The following is a 26,026-nucleotide window of genomic DNA, read 5'->3' on the forward strand; positions in this document are numbered from 1 at the left end:
TGTGTGTGTGTGTGAGCGCGCGTGCTCGCTCGCTCTCTCAAAAATAAATAGGTAAGGGGCGCCTGGGTGGCGCAGTCGGTTAAGCGTCCGACTTCAGCCAGGTCACGATCTCGCGGTCCGTGAGTTCGAGCCCCGCGTCAGGCTCTGGGCTGATGGCTCGGAGCCTGGAGCCTGTTTCCGATTCTGTGTCTCCCTCTCTCTCTGCCCCTCCCCCGTTCATGCTCTGTCTCTCTCTGTCCCAAAAATAAATAAGAAACGTTGAAAAAAAAAAAAAAATTTAAAAAAAAAATAAATAAATAAATAAATAAATAGGTAAAAACACTTTAAAAACACATAAAGAAAACAAAAGGCTTTTTGTAGAAATGGCCGATTCTAGGGCTGGAACAGGAAATACATGGGATGATCCTGGAGCGTCTTTTGCCAGAAAGTAAGGAATCGCCCAAAAAACCCACACATTGGTGGGGGTATGTCAAAGTAGCACAGAGCCAAATGAAAGAGCCCCCAATGGCCAGAGCTGGAACAATCTTAGCAACAAAGTGAATGACACAGCATCAGATTATAGCCCGAAGTATCAAGCACCCACAAGTCATACTGACATAACTAGATGACTGAATTACTAAGTACACGGAGAAGTGTTCCAACTCCTGCACCCACCCTCCCCTGGAAATGCTGGGAGAGAACGGAGTAGTAGGAGGGGTGAGGTTTGCTGTGTGATGTGGGGCGAGCGACCAGCCCCTCTGTTCCTGGCTCCCGCCTTACACTGAGGGCAGCACCCTCTCTCTTTGGTCTCCTCCATCACCTTTCAGGATGAAGTCACTTACCCAGAGACAAACACAGGGCATTGTGAGAGTATTATTATATTACACATCTAAAAATCTCCAAAAAAGGAAAGTAAGTTCATCGACCCTTTGAAGGTTATTTAATGATAAACATAAATGCTTTCATAAAATCCGGGGAATGATTTAAGATCCCGGATCAATAGTTGCCTGTGAGTGCCCGCGGCCTGCACTCCAGGCTGCCTCTCCTGCCCACCCAGGCAGGCTGGTGGCTCCCAGAGCACAGAGGCCGCCTGGGGCAAACGAATAAACACGGTTTAAGGCCAAATCTGCACTGCAGGGGCCAGAGTTCCGGAGAAAGCGACCACCTCGAGGCCATGGACATGGAAGGGCAGGACGCTCCTGGGTGCGATCCTTCTGGCTTGGGAGGCGGGCGGGTGCAGTGCTGGGAATATCTGGAAGGCTCCTACACCCTCTGCCAGATGCTCTTCTCTACAGACACCTCCTGGAATCCAGCCTCACTTTCTCAGCTTTCATGCTAACTGAACTTGAATCTGATGCCTCAGAGAGGCAGCAAGACGCAGTGGGTTGAGCCCCGGCGGCAGGCTCAAAGGGAGCGGTTGCAAAGCTGGATTCCGCCTCCCTCTGGTTTCGCGGCTCCGAGGAAACCCAGAGCCTCTCAGGGCCTCGGCGTCCTCAGCTGACAAGTGGAGACCCTGAGGCCTGCCTTCAGCGTTGTCACTGGAATGGCGATTCTCATTCAAGGCTACCACACCACAGGCGCTTCAGAGCGTGAGTCGGTCAATAAATACTTGTAACTGTATCTGGGGAACGTTTATTTAACATGCACGTGCACACGTGGTGCTCAGCAATTCACAGGCCTCCCTCTCATCAACTCTATGTGGGAACTTTGTTCTGCCCGTTTTACAGATGAAAACTGGGAGATTTGGAAAGGCTGAGCGTGCTGCTCCAAGAACACGAAATCCTTCAAACAGATAAGGTTTGAATCCTGGCTTCCGACTGGAAAGCCCGCCCGCTTCCCTACTGTGCCTAAGTAACAGAGATGCTGGCCGGGGGCTTGGTGTTCCAGCCCTGCCTGTCTCCTTCCCGCTCCTGGGCACAGGCCCCGTGGAGTGCCGCCCCCGCTGCCACCTCCTCCAGGAGGGATTTCAGCGTCACGAAGTCAGTGTCAGCTAATACTGTGGCCATCTCCTGCTCTGGGGTGCTGTGCTGTCACTGTCCGCTGAAAACCAACCAAATTCACCTTTGGAGAAGTTTTTAGGGGCGCCTGGGTGGCTCAGCCGGTCAAGCGTCAGACTTCGGCTCAGGCCATGATCTCGCGGTTCGTGGGTTCGAGCCCCGCGTCGGGCTCTGTGCTGACAGCTCAGAGCCTGGAGCCTGCTTTGGATTCTGTGTCTCCCTCTCTCTCTCTGCCCGCCCCCTCCCCCCCAGCTGCTCACACTCTATCTCAAAAATAAATAAACATTGAGAAAAAATCCGTTATGAGCCTTTTTAAATAAAAATTTTATTTTAGTATAGATTTAGAATTACAAAAATGTCGCATAGATACTACAGCAAATTCTCCTGTCACACCCATCCCCCCCCAATGTTAACATCCTCCATTAGTAGGGTCCATTTGTTACAATTCATGACCCAATATTGATACACTATTATTAAGCAGAGCCCATATTTTATTCAGATTTCCTTCATTTTTACCTAACGTCCTTTTTCGGTTCCAGGATCCCACCCAGGATGCCACATTACATTTAGTAGTTGTGTCTCCTGAGGTGCCTGTTGGCCGTGACAGGTTTTCGGGCTTTCCTTGTTTTTGATGACCTTGACAATTTTGAGGAATGTTTTGTAGAAGGTCTCTCATTTGGGATTTCTCATGGTTCGACTTGGGTTTGGGGCGGAAGACCACAGAGGTGCAGTGACTTCCCATTGCATGGGATCAGGGCACGGCTGTCACTCTGACCTTGGTGACCCGGCGGAGGTTGTGCTCGTCAGGTGTCTGCCCTGGCAAGTTGGTCTTGTCCCCTCTCCACGCTGTGCTCTTCAGGCACACTTCCCCGGGAAGGAAGTCACCGCACAGCCCACAGGAAGGAGCGGGGAGTTAGGTCATCCCGGGGGGCGGGGTGGGGGGTGGGATACGGCGGGCGTTTGACTGTCCTTTTCCTTTTTTATGTTTATTTATTTATTTATTTATTTATTTTGAGAGAGAGAGCGTGCACATGGAAGGGGCGGAGAAAGAGGGAGAGAGGGAGAATCCCAAGCAGGCTCTGTGCTGTCAGAGCAGAGCCCGACGTGGGGCTCGAACCACAAACTGAGATCAGGGCCTGAGCTGAAATCAAGGTCCGGAGGCTTAACCCACAGAGACCGCCAGGCGCCCTTTAAGTGAAATTATTAAGGCGATACTCAAGAGATGGCAACAACGGAGGGCCCCTGAGATTTGCCAACGCAACACCTCTTCTTCAGACTCTCACTACCCGCATCTTCCCTCCTTAAGGACACTGGGCTAGATGCAGTCATCTGAAGTCCCCATGGCAACAACATGGGCAGTAGAGAGGAAGCTGTGACAGCCAGCCCTGCTCCACGTGACTCACCTCCGGCACCCACAGCCCACCCTGGGACAACAGCGAAGAGTCTCGGGGCACAAGAAGGACACAAGAAGGACAGAAGGGCCGCAGGCGTGCCACACGCAGCAAGCCAGTGTGCACGTGTGCCCGCCTCTGCTCTCCAACCTTCAATGACTCCCTATGTCTCCCCACGGCATCCTGTTCCTCAGCCTGGCTTTCTGGCTCGCGGCCCCTTCTTACCTCACACCCACTGCCAGGCCCACCAGGGATTTGCCCACCGCAGCCTGCTGATGCCTTCCAGTCAGGCCCACCAAAGCCCCCACACTGCCCGGAAGCCTTTCGAAGGACCCAGCCGCAGGGCACCACTGGCACTTGTCAAAGAGCCACACGCTTAGGCCCTGGATTGTGTTGTCAGGTGCCGCCCGATAAGGCTTCCCAGGACGCAGGCTTAGAGGGTCCCTCTCTTCCCTGGGGCGACGGGCAAGTCCAGCGGCTCCTCACAGAATAGGTGCTGCGCGAGGGGTCCTGGGGCTTGTGTCCCTTGAGCACCAGGTAGGCTGGGCTGGGTGCTGCCTTGGGTGGGTGGCCCCTGTGTCCAGCCCCATTTTCTCACCTTCGTGGAGGCCTGAGGACACCCTGGCATGGGCAGCCCTGAGCTTGAACAGGCTTGCTTCTCTCTGGTCTCGTGAGGAGTGCACATATCCCGAACTCGCTTCCCTCCACCCTGCTTGGTGTCCTTCCTCCGGTGCCAGACACCCCTCCTGACAGGTGACCGCAAAGACCCCTCCTCTGGGGAATTCACCAGGAAAATCTAAGAGCTCTGTGCCCCGGAGACCCCTGGAGACTCCAGTCCAGGCTGCCACACTCCCCCTCCCACTCTGCCCCTTCGAGGAGGGCGCAGGAGGGCTCAACCACCTTCCGGTGCACTTTCGGTCATTGGGTGGTTGTGCATTTTCCTGTGTTGCCTGCGGGGGAGCTCGGTGTCCCCATTACAGCTCCAGGAACCACACCCTCTCCTCCCCAGGCCTTCAGCCAGCTATAGCCACTTGCTGTGTGATGTCAAGCTGTCACCACCCAACCAGACCGAGGCCCCCCAGAGCCCAGGGGTCAAGTGGGCAGCCCCACGGATTCCATCGCTACCCTGCACGTACATACACACTTTCACTCCCCTCAGAGGTCACAAGCTGGAGGCACACACATATTTATTTCTTGTCCTCAACACTATGAGGACAAAAAAAAGGGGGGGGGGCGGTATGGCCAATGTTCCAAAACAAAGAGATTTCAGGTAAAAACACGGGTTTCTCGTTTACCTTGAAAAGTCAGAAGTTCTGGCAAGATCTTCCCAGAGGCAGCCAGTCAGAGCCGGGTCCCGGGGGGCCCCCTAGCTGGGCACGGTTTGCCCTTGGGCCCACTTCTCTGCTGGCATGATCTGCCTCCTGGCACCGTGGGCCTCAGAGTCCTCAGTCTCTGCTTTGTCCTGTCCTGTCCACGCCCAACTGGCCCAACTGCCCGGGCCTCACCTTCTCTAGGGTCAGGGGTGGGGGTGGGACACTGGGTGAGGTCTTTGTGCAGCTTTCATCCTGCAGAAGAGCCGCATTCCTAGACACACCCAGTGAAATAAACAAGTGGGTGGTCTCTGCTTCAACCGTTTCCTGTTTTCCATTGTGTGGCTTAAAGCGAACACATCAGCGCTTAATTGTAGTTTCTGTTTTATTGTACAATTTAAATACGGGAGGGGGGCCAATCCTGGCCTGTGCTGAGGGTGGGCTGTGCACTGTGCCACACCGGTGAAGGCGTGGGTGGGGGGGGGGAGGGGCACACCTACAGAAGCACCCAACACAAATACCGCACCAGCGCAAGGCACGTCCAATCCACCAAAAGCTGGCATCCAAGGTTATCTGTGGATAATTCACTACCCACATACGTCTTCATGAAAACATTAGTACATTTCTTGGTGGGGGCGGGTGGGGGGCGTCGTATGGTTTGGGGAGGGGTCTCACATGGGTTGCAGAAAATCTGACCAAAAACGGCGCGGCGGGAACACTCATATTGCATAAAATTTCGGTGCTGTTGTGTTGCATTAATGTGAGTTGATGTGTGAGAGAGAATCGCACATCTCTCTTTCCATAAAGGAATCAGACACCCTCGATCCGTACCCACAGTATATATCCATATACACGGGCACAGTGGATGTATTTTCAAGAGCCACTTCTTATCATGCCCAATTCTACAAATCGGTACCACGGACAATAGAAAATTACAAAGTAAAAAGGAGAAGCGTAAACTTTTCAATGTTCGGCTCTCTCTGAGTGCCACTAATGTTGTCACATGCCAAAAATAAAATAAAATAAAATAAATAAAGCCTAGAAGAGAGGTGGCTTTTCTTATGAAGTCACAAAGGAAATGCTACTCCTTTCTTCTCTTTTTTCCCCCTATAAAAGGCTCTCTCTAAAATCAAAGGTGTCAGACTTTGCTTTCTCTTGCTGGCATGATCCAGAATATGGGTGAGGAATGACAGATGTCGGCACCCAGCTGCGACGAAGCGTGCTAAAGTTTCTGTCTAATCCACTTACTTCTCTGGAGTCACGTAAACCAAAACAAATGGGCAGGGCTTTACATTAGGAAAAAAAAAAAAAAAAAAAGAAAGAAAGATAAAGAGAAGGCTCACAGCATCAGGACTTCCTTGCATAATGCAGTGTCCACGCCATCTTGATATCGTTTCATCGTTGTCCCCTCCGCAGGGAAAAGGCGCCCTGCGTTGAGAACTGGTCCCTCAACGTGTGGCCCCCCCCCAAGCGCCAACTCCTCGCGGACCTCTTCGTCCCCGGCAAGACGTGGCTTCCAAAGGGAGAGGGCAGTTTGGGCGGGGTGGGGGCCAAGGGCGCAGGAACACAGAGAGGCCTTGGGAGCACCCGGGGCACGCCCACGCCGCACACACACTTACACACCAGCGCGCTCCCAGCTTTCTGAGCCGCTAAACCCAGAAGATCATTGTTATCACCAGCTCCATCGTTTTCAGCTACGTGAATAAATCCAGAGGAATTATAAACGGAGCCCGTGTGTAATTAAAGTGAGCGTTGTTAGACTCTTCATTTAATAAAACACTTGAAAAGAAAAGCCCTTGTAGGCCTCCCCATGCCACGGGGAGGCAGGAGGGTAAGCGAGCGCGGCCTGCACGGAGGCAAGGGCCCCTGCCTCCCGCCGGCGCTGGGGCGACCACCTTGTGAACCTGGCCCCCTCCGATCTTGTAAGGCGCCAGCGAGGATCAGGAGTCCTGGGGCTCTGTCACCGCCAGCAGCTCCGACAGCTGCGAAGCACTTTCAGACGAGTCACAAGGAAAGATGTGACGGATTTCGCCCATGGCAGAATGGCGTTCCGTTTCTGGCCCTTCAGGCAAAAACAGTAAAGGCAAAGAGGAAAATTTGAGATTTCCCCCCTTAAACTTCCCACAACAACCTCAGCAAAACCACATGACTTGCCTTCTACAATCTCCCTGGTGTGTTCACTGCTACTTTGGCAGGAAATCAGAATTACTGTTATATAAATTCCATCTGATGCCAGAGCGACCATCTGTGAGTAAAACTGCTTCACCTACGTCTGCCTGCAAAGCCACTCTCCCAGAGACAAGGGAGAAGGGGAAAAAAATTTGATTAATTTGCAGAATGCTTGTGATTTGCTCATATATTATTATAACTGCTCATCAGCACATGACAAATTCCCAGCCCTCGGTGCAGGCACCCGTTTGGTTTCAGCAGCTTCTTGCGTCGGCACCTGACAGACTGCAGGGCCTCTAATGACTTTCAGATGCTTACAAACAGTAATTCTATCTTCAGAATAAAAAAGAAAAATCCGTAGGAAGAAAAGAGGAGTGAGTTCGTCTATTTCATTTCCTTCCTGTATATCAACATGATTTAACTCTTAAGGGCGGCCGCAGCTCCAAGATGGGGCCTCCCGGGCCCTGCCACGGCCGCCTGCGGAGACAAAGACCCCCGTCCCCCGAGTCAAGGTGGGGGCTCTGCCCGGGGCTCGGCGCAGTGCCGGGGGGGATGCCAGGAGGCGCCCGGGGGCCGGCAGCCACCGCCCAGCTCTCCCTCTCCCTCTGCACTCCGGGATCCCTTACGTGGGTCCACTTTGAAAGCCCTAATAACCTCTCACATTCTCTGCAAACACATCTGCCTCATAACTGCAGTTGAATTTCTGGCTTCCCCCTCCCCTTTGCTTTTAAAACTCTGATTATGCCTTCTGAAGCCCTGCCTCTGTGCTTGATTGCCTGTTTCAGATTAGAGATTTTAGAAGGAGACAAAGACTTCAGAATGCACATCAGTCCCACATATGAGGACCCACAGAAGGAAAAGCGATAAAACGCGATACACCATCTGTCCACAAACAATAACCTGCGTGTTTGGAGGCTCACAAATTATGTAGCGCACAACCTTCCCAAATTACGGAGCCTTGAAACCGGGCAGAGTCTCGGAGTGAGACCCTCTTTGATGTCTTTTGGTATTTCCCAGCCCCCCCTCCCCCCACCCCCAACTCTGGGCCACAGACATTTTGGGAAAACTGGCCCAGATGCAAAGTCTGTCTGAGGAGGGGGGCGGGCCGGGAGGGAGGGGGATGTGGACCGCACTCTTCCTTCATACAGAGATCCTGAGCATCTCTGAGCGTCTCTGCCTGTGCAGCAGGCTGGTCAGCTGGTCGGTTTGCTTTGGGAAGATATTCTCGATTTTGTTCAGGAGGCATTTAGACTACACACAAATGGATCTCCCTCCCCACCTCCAGTCTTCTCCCCTAAAAACCTCTTCCTCTACCTTTCTTGCTGACCCCAGGCCATAAACTACTCATGATAATTAGCCAGTATCTTTTCATTCATGCTACAAAATTCCTTATAAAATGATTTACTAAAATGGAAGGGAAAAAAGACCAACCATTATATGTATGTGTATATATATATATATATATATATATATATATATACATACAGTTTTTTGTTTGAAGTGAGTGCATTTTTTATCAGACATTCCTCACCCTTTGTTTTAAGCCTGGGACTTCTGGTTATGTTCAAGGTCTTTACCTCAGCGTCTCACTGAGAACTCACGGGGCTGTAGGAGGTGCTCCCGCTTCAGGGCTGGGGACGCCAAGGTTCATGACACTGGGTCGTGTAGCCGGGGGAAGCAGGGAGTGGGGCAGCTGGTGTTTGAAACCAGGTGGTCTGGCTCCAGACCCCTACTCTCTGAACCACCCAAGAACCCCAAGATCCTGCTTTAAGGATGAAGCCAACGGATTATTTTACGTGATTATTAATAAACAAGCAAACAAACATTTACTTTGCAAATTGAAGCATTTCTTTCCTGAGTCTCAAAATAGACACGTCGTTATACAGAGAGGGAGGCTGGAGCTGAATGGGAACTAAATCAGGCTTCATTACCGAATTCGTCGCAAAGCTTAATTATCCAGGTTCTAGTCCCTTTTCGGGTAGTTCCTCCCCAGAGCCCCCTGCCAGCTCCAGCAAGCCCAATTTCCCTGGGGCAGGACTCGGCCCTGCCTTGGGCCCTGCACGGGAATTCTTTCTCCCTTTCTCCCCACCCGTGTTTGCCTCCAAGGCAGTGGCCCTGTCTCACCGGTATTTGTGCTCGGCCCGTCTCCGAGGTCAGTGGGCACGCACTGCTGGGTTCCTGGAGAGGTCTGGGTCCATCCCAGTGCTCTGAATTGCTGCTTGTTTTCCAGACTCCCCTAACCTGATGTCAATTAAGACTGTGTTTACACACACAGCTTGGCTGAAATTAGGGGTGGGGGGGTGGGGAAGCAAGGAGGGGAGTCTCACTTGCATTCAAACAACCAGATGTTTATTTTATTTTTTAAAATACATGATGCCAAACGACAAGCCACGTTGAAATTTTCACTTCCTGGTATCCAGCAACAAAACCAGCTTCTGCTCCTCGCAGCCCCAAGGAGCGAGCACGGGTGCCTGTTTTTCCTGTCCCTCTCACCAGTATCACCGACCCGTTCTTCTCCTACACGTGTGCCTCACTGCATAATTGGCTGAGAGCTCTGGCACACGTTATTCGACGTGACGCACGGGGACGCTCTCCCAGGGAGTCACAGGAGGCCAGAGGAGCCGGGTTCCCGCTGGCCACTGCAAACACCCACACCACTCCTGGGGCCCGGCTGTCTTCCTTCTGGAGGGACTCTCCTCATTTGTACTTGCTATCCGACAGTGGCATTGTCCCCATAACCCCAACCGATCCGAAGCGTACCCAGTTGACGGAGCTTCCAGACTCCCTCCCCTCCCAAAACGGCCTAGAAAACTGGGAAGAGAAAGAAGAAATGAGGGATCCCCCGAAGGAAACGGTTTCTGTTCGAGCGGGGTGACTGTATCTCTCACATCGCCAGCCCCTCACACACGTTTTTTGGCATTTCGGCCCTCACGGCCTGTCAGGTATTGGACACGGGTCACCATCTCACCGAGTCTGAGAACCAATAGGATACTACTCAGCATTCAGTGACAGCCCAGAATTACTCCAAACACACAGAGACAGGTTCAAGGAACAAGGGCTCAGGGTGTAGAGGCAGGCAGTCCTAACTTCCGGCACGAACAGTCTCACGGCCTCGAGCTGGCTCTGGCATATCCTGGGAGCCTCACTCAGTTTGTTCATCTGTCAGAGGGGCTAACGCTAGTGCCCTTCTCAGATAGACGGTCAAGGTCCGACAACACACAGTAAGAGTTTAGCACAGATCCTAGGACAGAGAGTGTCGATGTTGCCTATCGCTATGACCATAAACGTCACTGGGCAGAGGCCAGGTCCCTGAAGGTCCTATCTGCCTTCTCTCCAGCCCCAGGGATGACACATCTCCAGCAGAGGGAGCAGGAGGTGGGGGACGGTGGGGGGTGGGGGGGGCAGGCTGTGTGCGGCGACTCGCGCACTGATCTTAGACCCAGCGCAGGGCTTGGCCTCGACAGAAGCCAGAACTGCCACCGCCTTAACAAACACCGTCACCCCCTCTCAGGCGCATCCTTTACTTAAATGAAATATTGAAGTCCATCAGGATGAAGTGGGGGTTTCAGAAGCTGTAGTAAGGAAATTAAAGCGACCAAGTGAGAGCGTTTTATGCACGCGGGATAACTGCCTTTTGATATAGCTTTTTACTACACATTTGGTATTATGGATCCATAACAGATAAATGTGTATCGTGGACTATATCAAAGTGCCAACAATTGTCAATATGCATTCACATGCTGTAGTAAGAATATTCTATAAAATCCTCTCAAACTATGATGGATGTGCATAACTCAGTGAGTGATACCACTGATGAAAATTTGGAGGCAGCGCATCTTAAGCCCTAAGGAGGTTTATTAGACACAACAGCCCAAACTCAGCTGACATTTTAAAAAGTCCCTTGGTACTCAGAACAAAGAGTCCTCAAGCATACACTTTCGCCAAAGCCAGGACTCAGAACACACAAAAACACTAAAGAAATAGAACCCCAAATCTGGGCGTGGGTGACAGGAGGGACGAGTTACTGACCCAGAGCAAATGGGGACATTGGTTCTCCAGATATGTGCAAGGCACCTGTGCAGATCCGAACAGGGAGCTAGGAGGTGGGCCAAAGTGGCCTGGCCGCAGCCCTCCAATCTGTAATCTACATGTTTCTGGGCGCCTAATCCTCAGAATGAATTTTATGCTCAGGCATGGTTATTTTGCTGGCTTCACTTTTCCTGGCAGCCATAAACACATTGTTGTGCTCTTAAAAAAATAAATAAATAAAGTAAAACATTACCAGCTTCCTATACACATAATAAAATCAATCTTCTGGCTCTAGTACATTAAATGGAATAGCATGTCCCCAGAAAATGCATAATAGTCAGTGTCTACAAGAATCATGCAAATAAAAGTAAAAATAAAAATCCAAAGGTCAGAATAAAATACTAAACGTATCGTACAGAAATAGGTCTAAATGTTTGCATGCATTTTATAAATCATGAGTCCTGAAAGTGCCCCTATCAAAATGCATTCTAGAATTCCTAATCCGTGGCCCCTTTTTGTGAGTTTATGAAGTCAATCTTCTAATCTCCCCGAGATATAGACATTATGCACGTGGACAGTAGATAGACCTTTCTAATTGAGCTGATAGGTTGAAAGTGAACATGTCCTTGAATTTGAATTTACACTGAAAGATAGACAGTGATTATTTATAAGAAGGGTTTTAGCCACCCACTTCCTTTTCGTACGGCAAGGGCTCAGTTTATCAACAGACATATCTAAGTAAATAGTGCCCAGTAAGATAAATTCTGCCTTAAAGGACAAACGTCTCCCCGGGTCACATGTGGGCGGCAGAATTCTCCTTTGACACCCGGCCCCATGCCCAAGAAAGGAGCCCAGCCTAGCGAGAGCTCAAATTCATCAAAGTTCAGATCTGACTGGCTCCTCGCAAGCCAAATGTGGGAATGTGGCAATCTGCAATTTATTTAATTTTAATTCAATTTTGCTTCACATCCTGTTTTGCAAGTCAGCGAGATGGGCTGGGGTTGCCAAAAAGGGGGTGAAATGAAGAAGGGAAAGAAGTTCCCCCGTGCAGGCATGTATTAGCAGCCCAGTGTTTGCCCGGCCGGCGGGAAGCCTTTCTCCAGAATCCACCACTCGGTCTGTGGAGCCTGTCTTGCCCACAGTATCTCAGCCTCGCTATCTCCTCGCTGAAGGGCCTATTTGTCTGCTTTAAGTGAAATCACTCAATTCTCAAAAGTCAGTGGAGGACTTTAGAAGGGGGAGGGTTCGGATAGGCTACTCCAAATAAGTTCCATTAATCAAAAGACACAGTGTAATGTAACTAATATTTTACAATTAGGGGAGACAAGATGGAACTAAAAGCCATCTATCTCTCTTATACCACATGATCATCGATTCATAATCGGAGACTGAGAGTTGCACAAAGATGCATTTACTGGACGGGGGGGAGCGGGGGGAGGGCCGGTCTGAGCCGAGATAATGAACACGATGAGAGAGCGCGACGCTGAAGGCTGAGGAGAGATGACAGAGGCGCTCAATGCTGACGGATGATATGAAGACACGAGCAGATACCTGACAGACAGCCCGCGGGAGCCGCTGCGCTCCTTCCCCAGCATTATGATCCTCAATTATCTTGGTGAGGGACTAGGAGGGGAGAAGGAGGAGGCTGGCCGAGTCGCCGGTCACTCAGCGCCGGGCCGGTGCGCGACGGTGCCCCGCTGCCCGGCGAGGCCGCCGGCCCCAGGCGGACACCACTTTGCGGGGCCGCGGCTTCCATTGTCAGCGCTCCTGGGCACGCGGGGACAACGGGGACGCTCGCTGCTCCATCTGTTTTGTAATAAAATTCCGAAATCTTCAAAGGGAGTCATTTTTTTTCTTTCACTGCCACCTTCAGGAAAATAAAAGAGTTGGCACTTTCCAAAAAAATAAAAATAAAATAAAATAAAATAAAATAAGGGGGGGGCGGGTTTCCTGGGGGTTGGGGGGGAGGCGGCTCGTGGCTGCAGAATGGGCTGCTGGAGACAGCTCCCACTCCCTCCCGAAATGATCTTGGCAGCAGTCTGCCAGGGAGTCAGTGAGGAGGGGAGGAACAGGCAGCAGGAAATGCAGAAGCTGGGGAAATGGCAGAGCGAGCCAGGAGGGAAGTTTGCAGGCCCCTCCGTGGACCACCGCGAATCCCAGCAAGGTGCAACTTTCTCTGGCCCTCGCCCCGCCGCGCGCCCTACCCACCGGCGAGGGTCTCGAATGCCCGCACGATCCCCACCCCGCCCCATTATTTCTTTGTAGAGATACAGATGGCCTCACGCAAATGCTCATGTAGCGTGTCTTCCGAACAAAGAAAAACAAATGATGTTCCGGGCGGCGGAGGAACTTGGGAACTCAGCAAAATGGCAGGGCCTTGGGGCAGGTGGCGAGGGTGACTGGGGGGGGGGGGGGGGGGGGGGCCCAGCCGGCGATGGAGGTTGAGGGCTGTGGGGCTGGGGCGGCATCCCCGCGTCCTAGTCCCTTTGCTGCATTTCCACAGAGCCATTTCTTGACTGTACAATACTGTGGTGACTGATTATGTCATATGCACAAATCCCAGATTGAGGCTGGAGGTCCGGGGCAGCCATGATCGTTCCTGCGTTTATTTCTTCAGATCCTAACTTGACTCCTGCCTGTGTTCCCTGCCTCCTCCCCGCTCCTGGCCACCCTCCCTCTCCACCTTGAGGAAGTCTCTAGGTGGCTGCAAGTTCCTGCTTGCAAAGCACCATCCCGAATGGGGATCCTAGAGTTTGATTTCCCTACAAAGCAGCGGCGGGGGTGTCCCATGGATGTGAGCGTGTATGCACACATGCCACACACACAAATGAAAACACTCGTCAGTTGGAAGAGCCCCCGGATGTCCGGGGCTTCTCTGCCCAGCTGGCATCTTCAACGGCTCAGATGGGGCTACAGTGAGGCCAGGGGATGGTGCTACCAAGAGGCCAGTTCCAAAGCACCCATCTCACTGTCATTTCATCCCTGGGGCAGATGAGCAAAGCATGGGAAACCAGGACGCGGTGCCCACCCGCACAGCCAGGAGCCCAGTGTCCTTGCGCGTCAGACCGGATGTACTCATTGGTCTTTGGTGTTTTACCCAATTCTTTCTGCAGAGCTGGCAAAGCTCCTCCACAATGTGATCTAAGGTTGCCACGGATAAGAGGGCTCTGGGAAGACAAGGGAGGTGTTGAGTCCCACCTGGGAGGCTAATCAGATGGCGAAGGTGGTAAATAAAGTCAATTTGTGTGGCCTGAGTAGCCGTAATGGACACCCGCCCTACCCAACCTTAACCCCCTGGAAGCTGCACCAAAACCATAACTGGCCCCAGGAGGGGCCAGGCTGAGAGTCCCAGACGTATATAGGGTGCAACCATGCCTGCCCTCCCAGGCTCAGTGAGGGCCACTTTGCTGGTCAGTGAGGTCAGGTCTCGGCCGCTGCACACGGCTCTCCCACCACATCAATCAGCTCCTATGAGGTCATCCCGCGAAGCGCAACAGCCCTCTCCCTCGCCCGAACTAAAGATTTCCTAGTTTACATGCAGACCCTTTAATTTGAAACGACTGAACCAAGCCGTGGCTGGATAAAATAAAGCACGAAAGCAAGTCAAAGCCAAGCCTTTAAAAAGGAAGTTCCAGGAATACAGTTCGTGCACATGGCTTTAACCTCTCCATCGCCATGATTTTGCCCTTAAGCAGAAATGAGAATCGAGCATTTTCAGGTGGAACGAACATATTTACCAAAACCTGCTCTGTTAAGCCATGGAAATTCGATTTATTGTCTTTGGAAGCGGTCTGTTCATCGATACTTTCACGTACATGTGGATCACGCTTGCTTTGGTTCAACCCAAGGTGCCTTTATTTGTGGTCTGATCAAATGCAGGACGGGGAAGAGATACAAGGTTTCAAGAGGATTTCTAAAGGGAGATATTCCTAGGGGAAAAATAGATATGTAATATGCTACAAGGTTTTCTTAATGTATCCAAAAAAAAAAAAAACAAACCCAGCAGTGGTAAAGGTATGAACTCTGCACTTGAGTGAGGTATGAATAAAGATGCAGATATCACATGGCTCTAACTAACCACGCTGTGTCCATTGACAGGAAATCTTAGTTGGATGTGTCCAAGATGCCCTCTCTCCTGTTGAAGGAGTGGGGGTGGGTTGCAATGGGGCAGGTGACAATGGAGTGGATTTTTTGTCGTCTTCCCAAGGTTCTGGAAAATTCACCCCCAGTCTGTGATGATCATGGGTTGCGACCACCTGCTTCTCTGGTTCCTTCATTAGAAAGATCTCGTCGCTGAAAAGATAGTTAGCAGAGTAATTCCTTTCCCCTTTCCAGGGACTTTCGGCTCTCAACTCTCAGTGCTAAGTATTGACAGGATGAAAGGCAGGTGGGAAACATGGAGAGGAAATGAGCAGAAAGCCCACTTCGCTTGGCCTCCTAGTCCCAAACTAGGTGAGCTGGCAGCCACTAGAAATTAAATAGCAGCGGTTTTCAAAACGAAAACAGAACATTTCCACAATTATTAAAAAAAAAAAAACAAACAACAAAAAAAACCGGCTCTAACACTGTAATACTCCTTGAACTCCAACAAATTATTTGGGAGGATATTAAGCCTGGAAGGTCTTTCAAATTTCTTATTAGAATGGAGATTACTTAGAGCTTGTGGCCAAATCACATACAATTTGACCCAATTCTTCTCCACCCTTTCACATCATTTGATATTAGGCAGAAACTATTGTTCCAATGCTGAAATTCATTATCCTCTCCTGCAGCCAAGGCCCGGCTGCGAAAATTCCCCGAGACCTGGCTTTCAACCTTTTATTGCAGCCTTAAAGGTGGTCTCTTGTGCCACCTAGAGGACGCACGGTGGCATGGCATGTGAGTCACCGGGAGGAAAATTAAATACAGCTGAATAATTGAATGAGAGGGCAAGTTGAATCAGGGGTCACCATCTGTTTGACTAGAATTGTTGGCACATTTCAGCTAAGCCTCGCGCGCCTCGTAAACATGCTTACAGTTATCATAGCTCGCATTGCCCTAAAATAAAAGAAAATTGGTCCTAAAATAAGCCTGAACTAATTAAACATATACCATCTTGTCGTCATGGAGACCAGAGTGAAGGTCACCAGTTTCTCATGGCATTCAGGAGGGTGTTAGTGCCAAATTGAGACAGGTGATTCTTTCAGCTCCAGGGGAGAGGGCACCTCGGGGGCTGGAGGTGCTGCCCGGGGGGCGGCGGCCAGGGAAAGAGGGTGCCACCCACCGCCCCACTCCCCAGGCCATTCTTCCTCTCTGAGGCGGAGGGGGGAGCAAGGAAGAAACGACACCACCTTAGCAGACTCCAGAAGCAGGGTCAGGAAGGACCCCAGGTGCCCCCCGCCAGTGTTACTTAATGTTATGCCCAATTGGCAACGTTTGCCCTGGGGATGGGGGTGGGGAAGGCGTCGTTCCAAAGAGATGGGTGTCATGTCTGAATTGGATCCCTCTGCCAGCTTCATCTGAGAGCTGGTCGTTTACCAAGAATCTAGATGCGGCTGCTTGTGCGTGCCTGTGTGAATTATACTGTACCCTGTGTGCACGCACAACCAGCACGGATGTATATTTTGGGAGAGAAATCAATTCCAATAGTACATCTCGTATTCTTCTTAATTTATCCCTCCCGCCTTAGGGAAATGCACACCTGTGCGTGCGTCCTCAGCACACAGTGGGTTTATGTTGGGGGCAACTGGGGACAGTTGTGTGCAAACCCCAAACTTGGGGGGCTTAAGATCTGGGATTGAGACTCAACAGATTAAGGGTTAGGGACTTGAAGAGGTAGCTTTTCTGCGCAGGTGGTCCTCAAGCCCCTCCCCGTGTTCCCTCCCCAAGGTAAAGTCCTCTTTTCCTCTCCCTCCCTTCCCGCCCTGCTGAGGCTGCCCTGCCTTCTTCCTTCCCTTTTGCACCGTCGATTATGCACAAATCACTTAGGAAAGACACAGTGGAGTGACCCCAACTTCAGGGAACCTCCTTGGGGACACAATTAGCGTCTGTTGCATCCCACGTTGGCTGGGCTGACACCTTCACGGACTCCGGAGGTGCTGTTCTCTCTCACAGGCTGAGATGCCATGGGGTGGGGGGTGGGGGGGGGTACCCAGAGACCAGAGTGTGGAAACGGACCAAGGAATGGAGCCACTGCTGTTTCTCAGTAATTAGGACCCGTCAAATGAGGCTGGTTTGCAGCCGTCTCCCGCCTCGTAAACCAGGCTGCAGGCTGGCTTTCTGGAATCCAAATTATGACAATAGGCCAGAAAGGAGAAAAGAAAGAATGCAGTGCTACCCTATCTGCCGGGCTGGTAGGCTGGGAGGGGTGCTGCCCCGAGAGCTGGGAGGAAGGGCCCCTTGGCCCCAGGGAGCTTCCAGGCTAGCGTTCCAGCGAAAGCAGGGAAGGAAGGACTTCCGGTGCTTTGCGCCAAGGGCTCTCTCTGCCATTGTGGTTCCTACTAGGGATGCCCCCACCTTGCCAGCCCAGATGCTCCCTCCTCCAGGAAGCCCTCTCAGATGCTCCTCAGCATACGGGCGCTCCTCCCATGCTCCCTCCACCGGGTCGCACTCATGCCTGTTATTCATACTTGCATGTCTGTACCTTGAACAGGTCTGTCTGAAGCCTGGAAGAAAGATCAAGACCCTTCCAGGTTCCTTCACCCCCAGACACTGAGGAGGGACCCTGCTGACCACTCTGTGGGTCTCGGTCCCGAAAGTAGAATTTGCGTATCCTCGAAGGATCCCAGAGCAAGCAAGCTTTCCCCTGGGGTTCGGAGGACTTGCAGAACTTGGGAAATGGACATGTTTGGGGGAGGGGTGCTTGGGGTGGGGCGGGCGGCTCACCTGGCAGGTATCCCACAATGATGGTCAGATGGGGGAGGGCAGTCTGTGGGTGGATCCCTGCCTCTCCCTCTCTGGCTATGGCAGGGGCACCAAGATTGTCCTGTCTGGCCTCCCAGACTTGCCAGTGTCTCTGACCCCACTCCGGCCATGCCATCCACCTTGTTCTGTGCCCCTGCCCCTTTCTGCCTCCTCCCAGCGCCCGTGGCCTTTGCCAGAATGTTCATCGGAGACAGGGGCGCCGGGCCAACCAAGCCCAGATAAACCAGTGGCCGGAAATCTGTTCGCCTGTCCACCAAGCAACTCCAGCTCCTGACATGGGCCGGGAGGGTGGGGGTCTGGGGACCGCTGAGACCCCAGCGCCATCCGAAGGGACAGCAGCTGCCCAGCTCAGGGCTCACCACTACCTTGGTAGAAAAACAGGCCAAAGGTTGCAAGTCTTCTGAATTTTCCCGAGGAGCCAGAAATGCAGATTTTTATGTGAAATCCCTTGAGTTTTAAATGTTAACTACCAATTCCAAGCTTGCAGAGGCTCTGTAGGGGCCGAGCTGACCGAGTCTGCAGACTGCTGGGAGCCAGTACGTACCTGCCCATAACCTTCCTACTGAGCCACCATGCAGGGGGCACCTGAGCCACCGCCCTGGTCCGCGGCCATTCCCCCACCTGTCCCTTCCCTTCTGTCCCACACCAAGGGCTTGTCCTCAACACCCCAGGCAACCTCCTCTTTGCAGGAAGGATGCACCCAAGAGGTCCCGGGGGCAGCTTTTGGGGCGGGTCACACAGTCCTCAGCACCCCCAGGCACTCATGGGTGACTTTGCGGGCTTTGGTCCCGGTACCAGCAGCTGCCCTGGGCCTCGCCTCCATAATCTAGCTGTGGGCACTGAAACTGCCCTCCGTTCAGACATTATTGTGGAACAGTGGCTAAGGGGAAGGAGCTATCGATGATCCACCTCATGGATGGATTAACTTTCAAAAATAAAAAATCACGCCGGTGTCCGGATAAAGGGAATCCTGAGCCTTTATTGACCCAGCCCGCACAGCTGTGTGGCACCAGGACTCGGGGCTCGGCATCCACGCCACCCCCTCTTCTGCATGGAAGGATGAATCACCTCTTGCCACCAGAGAAGCCGCTGCTACCCCGGCCGGTTCTGTGCTGAAGAGGGCTGCGGGGATTCTGGCTGTTTCCTGGGATTTGTCAAGATCCGTAAAATGCTCCTCCCTTTATTTCTGACTGAAGATTTAATTGACAGATTGCTGGAGGGCAGAAAGCAAAAAAAAAAAAAAAAAAAAAAAAAACCCTAAGCAGTAAGGGTATGGGTTGCGGGGCGGGGGTTTGGGTTTTGGGGGAGGCCAAGAAGTCTCCAGGAACCCAGGAGAATCTCCTGTAGTGCAGGCTGCCCGAGACCCAGCTGTGCCCACCAGAGACTCTGACGTTGGAAGTTCATTCCCTTTGCCCAGTGTCTCCCAACCTCCCGAGCAGAAGATCCACCTGGTTGGAGAAGGGGCTGGGCAGCCCTTTGCACGGGCATCGCCCTGCCTGGTCCCGAGGCTGGGGGTTGCAGCTGGGCCTGGGACTTGAAGTCCAAAAAGCCTGGGCTTCCTCTTGTCTCAAGTTGCCACCATGCTGTCACCAGTGCTATGAGCTGAACACTCGGCTAGGACCGGTGGCCAGTTCCCGGGAGGTGACGCCGTGTGCAATGGGCCAGCTGGGGCCCGGGGGCTCGGCCTTGTGTGCATCTCCGTGTAGTGCCAGAGTCAGGGGCTGGACCACCTTTCCTTAGCTCTGCCGGCCTCTGGCCCATGTCATGAGGGAGGCCTTGGAAGGGAGACCTTGCAGGTCATGAACCTACCGACCCCTACCAGGGTCCCTGAGCCCCCGTGCTGGCCCTGCCCCTGTGTCCTGAGCGCTTCTCGCTGATTACCATAACCTGGTCCAGCCTTCTGGGGAAGAAAGCCGTGGATCCTTACGGGGCTTCCCACGGGCCCCTGAAGACACATTGCCCCTGCTTCTCTTCGCAATTGTCGATTATTTCCAGAGGCTCCGCTCACGGCCTCACAGTCTGATTTTCTCACCTCCAGCCCTCTGGACACATCTCCTTTCTGAAATATAAACTCCCATTGGACGCTGAAGCTTTTGATGCTCTCTGCCATGTCCGGGAGGAGTCTACTCACTGCCTCGTCCGCTCCCAGGGAAGGGACGCTGGTGATCCAGGGTGACCCCTGTGCCTGTCAGAGCACCCCGTTCCTGGGAGCGAACATGGATGTCTCATTCCTTTCCAGGGCCCTTGGCTTTCCTGCGCAGGGTGGCCCAGGCAGATCTCACCAGATCCCCCCACACCAGAAAGGGTGGCCACGCGCAGCACCCTAGCTTGGGTCTCGGCTATGTGCCGGAGTTCTTAGGGGGCTTTTTCTTTCTTTTTGTCTTTGTTTTGCAGAGCGAGGCACTTTATTTATTTATTTTTTTAAATCACTTATTATCAAGTTAGCTAACATACAGTGTATACAGTGTGCTCTTGGCTTCGGGAGTGGACTCCCATGATTCATCGCTTACATACAACACCCACTGCTCATCCCAACAAGTACCTTCCTCAATGCCCATCACCCTTTTCCCCCTCTCCCTCACCCCCACATCAACCCTCAGTTTGTTCTCTGTATGTAAGAGTCTCTTAATGGTTTAAGAGCCTCCCTCTCTGTTTGTAACTTATTTCTCCTTCCCTTCCCCCATGGTCTTCTGCTAAGTTTCTCAAATCCCACATATGAGTGAAAACATACGATATCTTTCTCTGCCTGACTTATTTCCCTTAGCATGACACTCTCCAGTTCCATCCACGTTGTGGCAAACGGCAGGATTTCACTCTTTCTCATTGCCAAGTAGTATTCCATTGTATATACGAATGGCATCTCTATCCATTCATCAACTGATGTACATTTGGGCTCTTCCCATAATTTGGCCATTGCTGATAGCACTGCTATGAACATTGCAGTTCATGTGCCCCATGCATCAGCACTCCTGCATTCTTTGGACGAATTCCTAGCAGGGCTATTGCTGGGTCATGGGATCATTCCATTTTTAATTTTCTGAGGAACCTCCACACTGTTTTCCAGAGCGGCTGCCCCAGTTTGCCTTCCCACCAACAGGGCAAGAGGGTTCCCGTTTCTCCACATCCTCGCCCGCGTCTGTTGTGAGAAGTAGATCCTTAGATAGCCCGGGTAGCCATACAGACAGAAGGTGGGCCCGTGAAGCCCAAACTTCCCCCAAGTGCCCACCAGCTGTCTGGTCTCCCCATAGATCCAGCCTCAACCTGCCTCGAATGATCACCGCAACCCACCGGGCACAAATCAGAGTTGACTTTAATTTGGGCTCATAATACTTAAGAAACCATTTCTAGAAGCTTCAGAACTTTCTTCAATCCTAGAAAAAGCATCAGGTCATTGATCCCACCAACAAACCCTGTTCCCTAGAAACTGCTGGTTTACCTTCACCTCAAAAGAAACTTTTGAGAAGACACTTCCATGTAAGTCCTTGTGAAAAGGGTTTCCCTGCAAGAAGTTCCTCAAAAATATATTAAAAATCATATTAAAATCATTTTCATAAAATATGTGTTGAGAAAAGACAAGCTTAATTCTCAAAGGCTCCATTATTGAAGCAAAAATTAATATTTGTACTGTTTCTAAATTGGAATAAAATTGCAAAGATGCAAACACCATCCTATATCATAATCTATAAACCAGTCACAAATGTTAAATCAACTGTAAAAATGATTTAAAATCTACTTGAATAATTTTATTAAACTGATTTAAAATCATATTTTGTGCTACCTTCATTTATTAACTGCATCTCCAACAACAATGGGGTTATAATGGATTTTTGCAAATACAGATATGTTCCCAAATAACGCTGGGGATGGAAGGGCTCCACTCTCCTGGTGGGCACATGACTTCTCGGCACAGAGTGCAGCGAGTGAACTTGCAGAGCGAAAGCCACTTTATTTACAAATGCACACACTGCCTTGCCATCCCATTCGGCACGCGGAAGGTCTTCCGCTCAAGGGCTCACACTCATATTGAAGCGCAGGACAGACAAGGAAATCATTTCCTGTGAACACCCAGAATGCACTAACTCCAAAGACCCCAAGTATTGCAAATTTCTCAGCGTCTGAAGTTTCAACGCACGTGTATATTTGTGGTAGAACACACGACTGAGCACCCACTTCCTGGGAGAAGCTCACAGACAGCTTCTATCTTGACGGGCCTGAATGCACCTCTTCTGGGTGCAAAATAGATAGATCAGGGAAGTCAACCAATGCTCCATCCTTCCTCTGGGCACCAAGTGGGCACTCGCTGCCTTCACCTTTGAAAACAAAGTGGCAACAAACAGAAGCCTCAAGCCGAGAACACTGACAGGAAGGTGCCTGGCTCTACCTCGGTCTACCAGATGTCCCTCTGCATGGCTTTCTCTCATTGGCCACCAGGCAATAGAAACCTGCTGTGGGAACATCGGTGGGGACTCCGGGCGCATTGCACCACAAATGCTGGAGTTAGCAAACTCAAGGGCGAATCCGTTTGCCTATCTACATGGCAGAAATGAAGATGAGCTACTGCTAATTCTGACACGGTTCTCTACGCAGGTGTCTAATGGCACCCGGAATCTCAGAGACATAACCGGTTCCCCAGAGGTGGGAGGAAAGATTCCAATATCAATAGGCAATGCCCTTTGGATAGCTACAGGGATTAAAGCCATAAAATCGGAAGAGAACTGAGCCCCATGAAGCTTTGGACTGTTATCTGTGTCTCTTGGGGAGCCCTGAAAAGCATAGCCTCCCAGCCACCTTCGGCCACTACAGTTTCTGAGCAGGGAAGGGTTTGGCAAAACAGGAAGGTGGGCAGTGGGGCCCATCCTGGTGCCCACTGCGGTGTGCTCAAACAGCCAGGGATCGTTGCCCTCCGGGGTTCTGAGTATGGCTACTGGGACCATCTCTGAGAGTGCCTGCCCTGTCCCCCTGTCCCCCGTCCCTCATGTCGAAATGCCAACGGCTGCCATCTTCGAGCACTAATATTTCCCTGAGGCTTTTGCTGACGCTTTTCCGGCAACAGTCATGCTCGGGCCAATGGACTGAAAGTCAATACCTCCCCCCACCCACCACCACCACCACCACAGGGCTCCTGGGACAGCGACGCCCAGAGCCACACTGGCACTACTCCAAGGGACCTCCCTGGACCAAGAGACGCCTTTTGCTATGAGGAGCGCCGCATCTGAGGGTGGTCCACACCCCGACCCCCTGTCAAACCTCCTGCTGCCACCCTGCCAGCTGCCGCTCCGGGACAAATATTTCAGAGCGCTTCATCTCTGAAACACAATATCTGCCTCTCCGAGATGTTGTGTTGTGACCTTTCACATCATTTCCCCCAAAAGTTAATTTCTGTGATGAATGCAATGTACTCAACCCCATAAATCTGCTGTCTGAAGGATTCAAATTAGGAATTATTGACAGCTGATGGAACCCAAGTGCAGAGATGAAGCGGGTTTTCCCATCTGTCCATCTAAACGTTGGAATGTGTATTGATTAAAATATGACGCGTTACAGAACCCAACATAAATCTAAACTCTATTAGATTAACACGAGCATTCAATTAACATAAAATGACAACGTAGGAGAAAGGGGCTGCGTGGCGGTCACCTGTAATATTTTAGCCATAAACGCGGGGACCCTGAAATCGGGAGCAACGCTTGTCGGAGTGGGGGCCCTGAGTGAGGGTAAGTAAGGATGGGCTGCTCTCCCCGAGGCAGGAGGAGGGCACAGCGCCTTGGCTGAGATGCCATGAGAAGGAAAGGGTTGAAGAGGCTGGCTGAAGAATCTACTTCGCCAGCCCTTTGATTTGGGACTTGCCCGGGGAAGCAGGGACAGTGGCGTTATGTTGGGGGCAGACGTGTCCGGCCCTCTGGCAGGCCCAGCGCAGCAGAGTAAAATTCAAGTCAGCTTCTGGGATATGAACGTGATGTTGTGGATGTGTTCAGGCCCCCAGTGTGGGGCATCAGAGATTGTTCCAGAAAGGGGAGGACCGCGATTTGAAAATGACCCGAAAGGGGAGGACTCGGGTCCAAGAGGAAGACCTCCCGGCAAAGTGGTGTCATGTGGTGTTTCCAAAATGCCAGCCCTGAGCTCAGCTTCCGGTCCCGTCTAGCATCGTGTCACACACATCGTCCTGGAAGGGTCCGGGGAGGACAGGAAATGCTGGCTTTGCAGACGAGGAAACTGAGGCTCCAGAGGTCACGTTGCCGTGTGTCCAGAAACGGGGGGCCGCCCAAGCTGACTGCACACATGCGCAAAGTTTGCATGGTCTCTGAGGTCTCCCCAGCCACGGGATCACATTGGTTTGAGGTGCTGCAACCGAGCAGGATGAAATCGGTTCCTAAATATGCCAGCTTCCTTAGGCCTCATCGGACAGCCCTGGGACATGCCCCACAGGGGCCTTTGGTGGCTCCCCAGCAGGACCGAGACCCCATTTCCCACAGCGGTACCCTGCTCTGCAATTCACCTGTCTTGGCTCCTCTCTGTCCTGTCTCATGCCCCCACCCCGCCCCATGCTTCCTGGGATCTCCTGAGAAAACAACCTGCGTCTCAAGTCTGATTCTGCAAAAATCCAAGCAAAGGCCCAGGTCACAGAAGTAGTAATAAATGGTAGTGGGTTTTGTTCATTTTCTTGCTTGCTTGCCTGCTTCTTGTTTTTAACCAGAGCTTCTCATGAATCCCCAGGGCCCTTTCTCACAGATCCTCAAATTCGAAACTCCGAGCCCAGAGTAAAATATCATTATGGGGAGTTTGGGGAAAGCCTGTATCTCTCAGCTTTGACCCTGTTTTCTACATGGATCTGAAAATGCTCTTTTTCATAGAAATAATATCCTAAATATAACGTGATGACCAGCTGTCGAAATTTAGCATCTGGTTTATGTAGTTAATTGCACTATTCCATATGCATGTATTATTGTATAAAATATTACATTTGGGGCTACAGCTTGGGGAGCCCAGGCACAGTAACATGAGTCTGTACATTGTCAGGGTAGTCATGACCTCTGCCGACATACGGGTGCCTCTAAAGGAGGAGGCCGCCTTCAGCTGGTCGCTGGTCAGAAGTTCTGAATTGTAGCATAAAGAGAAGTGACTTCCTCTGTCTACATTCGGTTTCCCTGGCCATGTAATTGACCTTGCGTTGATAAAATATTCTTGATCCAGGTGAAGACCTTGGACAGCTCTAGTGGGTGGTGTGGCCTTGGCCGCAAGGGTGGGGGTCCCTGCGTGTCGACCTCACTCCTCGGAATCCAGCCGACAGGAAAGGTTGAGGGCAGGTTCTGGGAAGGCTGTCTGGATGCCTGGAGGGCGGCCCTGTTCCCCAGCCCGTCAGACCTCCCAGCGGTCCTTCCCGCTGCACCTGACCTGGCCGGATGTTCTCAGCTGTTCGTACTTGTGGCAAATGCCTACTTGAGTATCTGTTTATTCCTCTCGCCTCGTGAACCCTGACGTCACTGCACACTGCCCACTTCCTCCTTACCTCGGGTCACTGAGAAGACGCCTCCTACAGTCTCAGTGCCTGCCCCCCTCTCCTGCTCCCCCAGTTGTCCTTGCCCCACGCTCTGCAAGCCAGAGCCACTTGGACAAAGCCGTCCTCATCTCCTCCTTGGGCTGGCAAGGCCTCCGTGACCTGGCCTCCTTCTCTCCCCAGCCATCTCCCTCATGCATGCCTCCACCTACTAAAATGCCCTCATGCATCAGCTCTAGGACACAGCTTCGAGTCCTCTGGCTGTGCCAGCCTCTCTCCTGGATCACTGCATGCCGCTCCCTCAGCCGTGAAGCCCTCACCTCCGTCACTGTCACCCTGCCAATTTCTCCGGGATTCAGACCGGCCACTTCCTTCAGGAACTCTCCTTCACCCTTTCCCCAGTCTCAGGCCCGAGAATGCATATCATCGGGGCAGAGCCTGAGAGCACGTCTCCCACAGGCTCACAGGGCCCACACCACGGCCACCTCCGCGTGGACAGGAATATGATTCGCCCGTCCTTGTTTCCCCAGGGCCTGTCGCGGGCCTGTCGTGGGCCTGGCATGTGTAAGTGTTGAGTCAGTGAGTAAACAGGCTGACAGGCTGACGCTGCCTCCTTATGCTCCGTGCTCGTGGCACTGGTCCCAGAATGGCTCCCGCCCTCAGGGCCTGAACCAGGGGCCACTCCAGAAAGGTCCCCCGGGGAAGGAAGGCACTGGTCCCTATAACACGCTCTCACAAGATGCTCCCAACAAG

The sequence above is a fragment of the Panthera leo genome, chromosome E2 (genome assembly GCF_018350215.1).
Source record: "Panthera leo isolate Ple1 chromosome E2, P.leo_Ple1_pat1.1, whole genome shotgun sequence".
Taxonomy (NCBI): Eukaryota; Metazoa; Chordata; class Mammalia; order Carnivora; family Felidae; genus Panthera; species Panthera leo.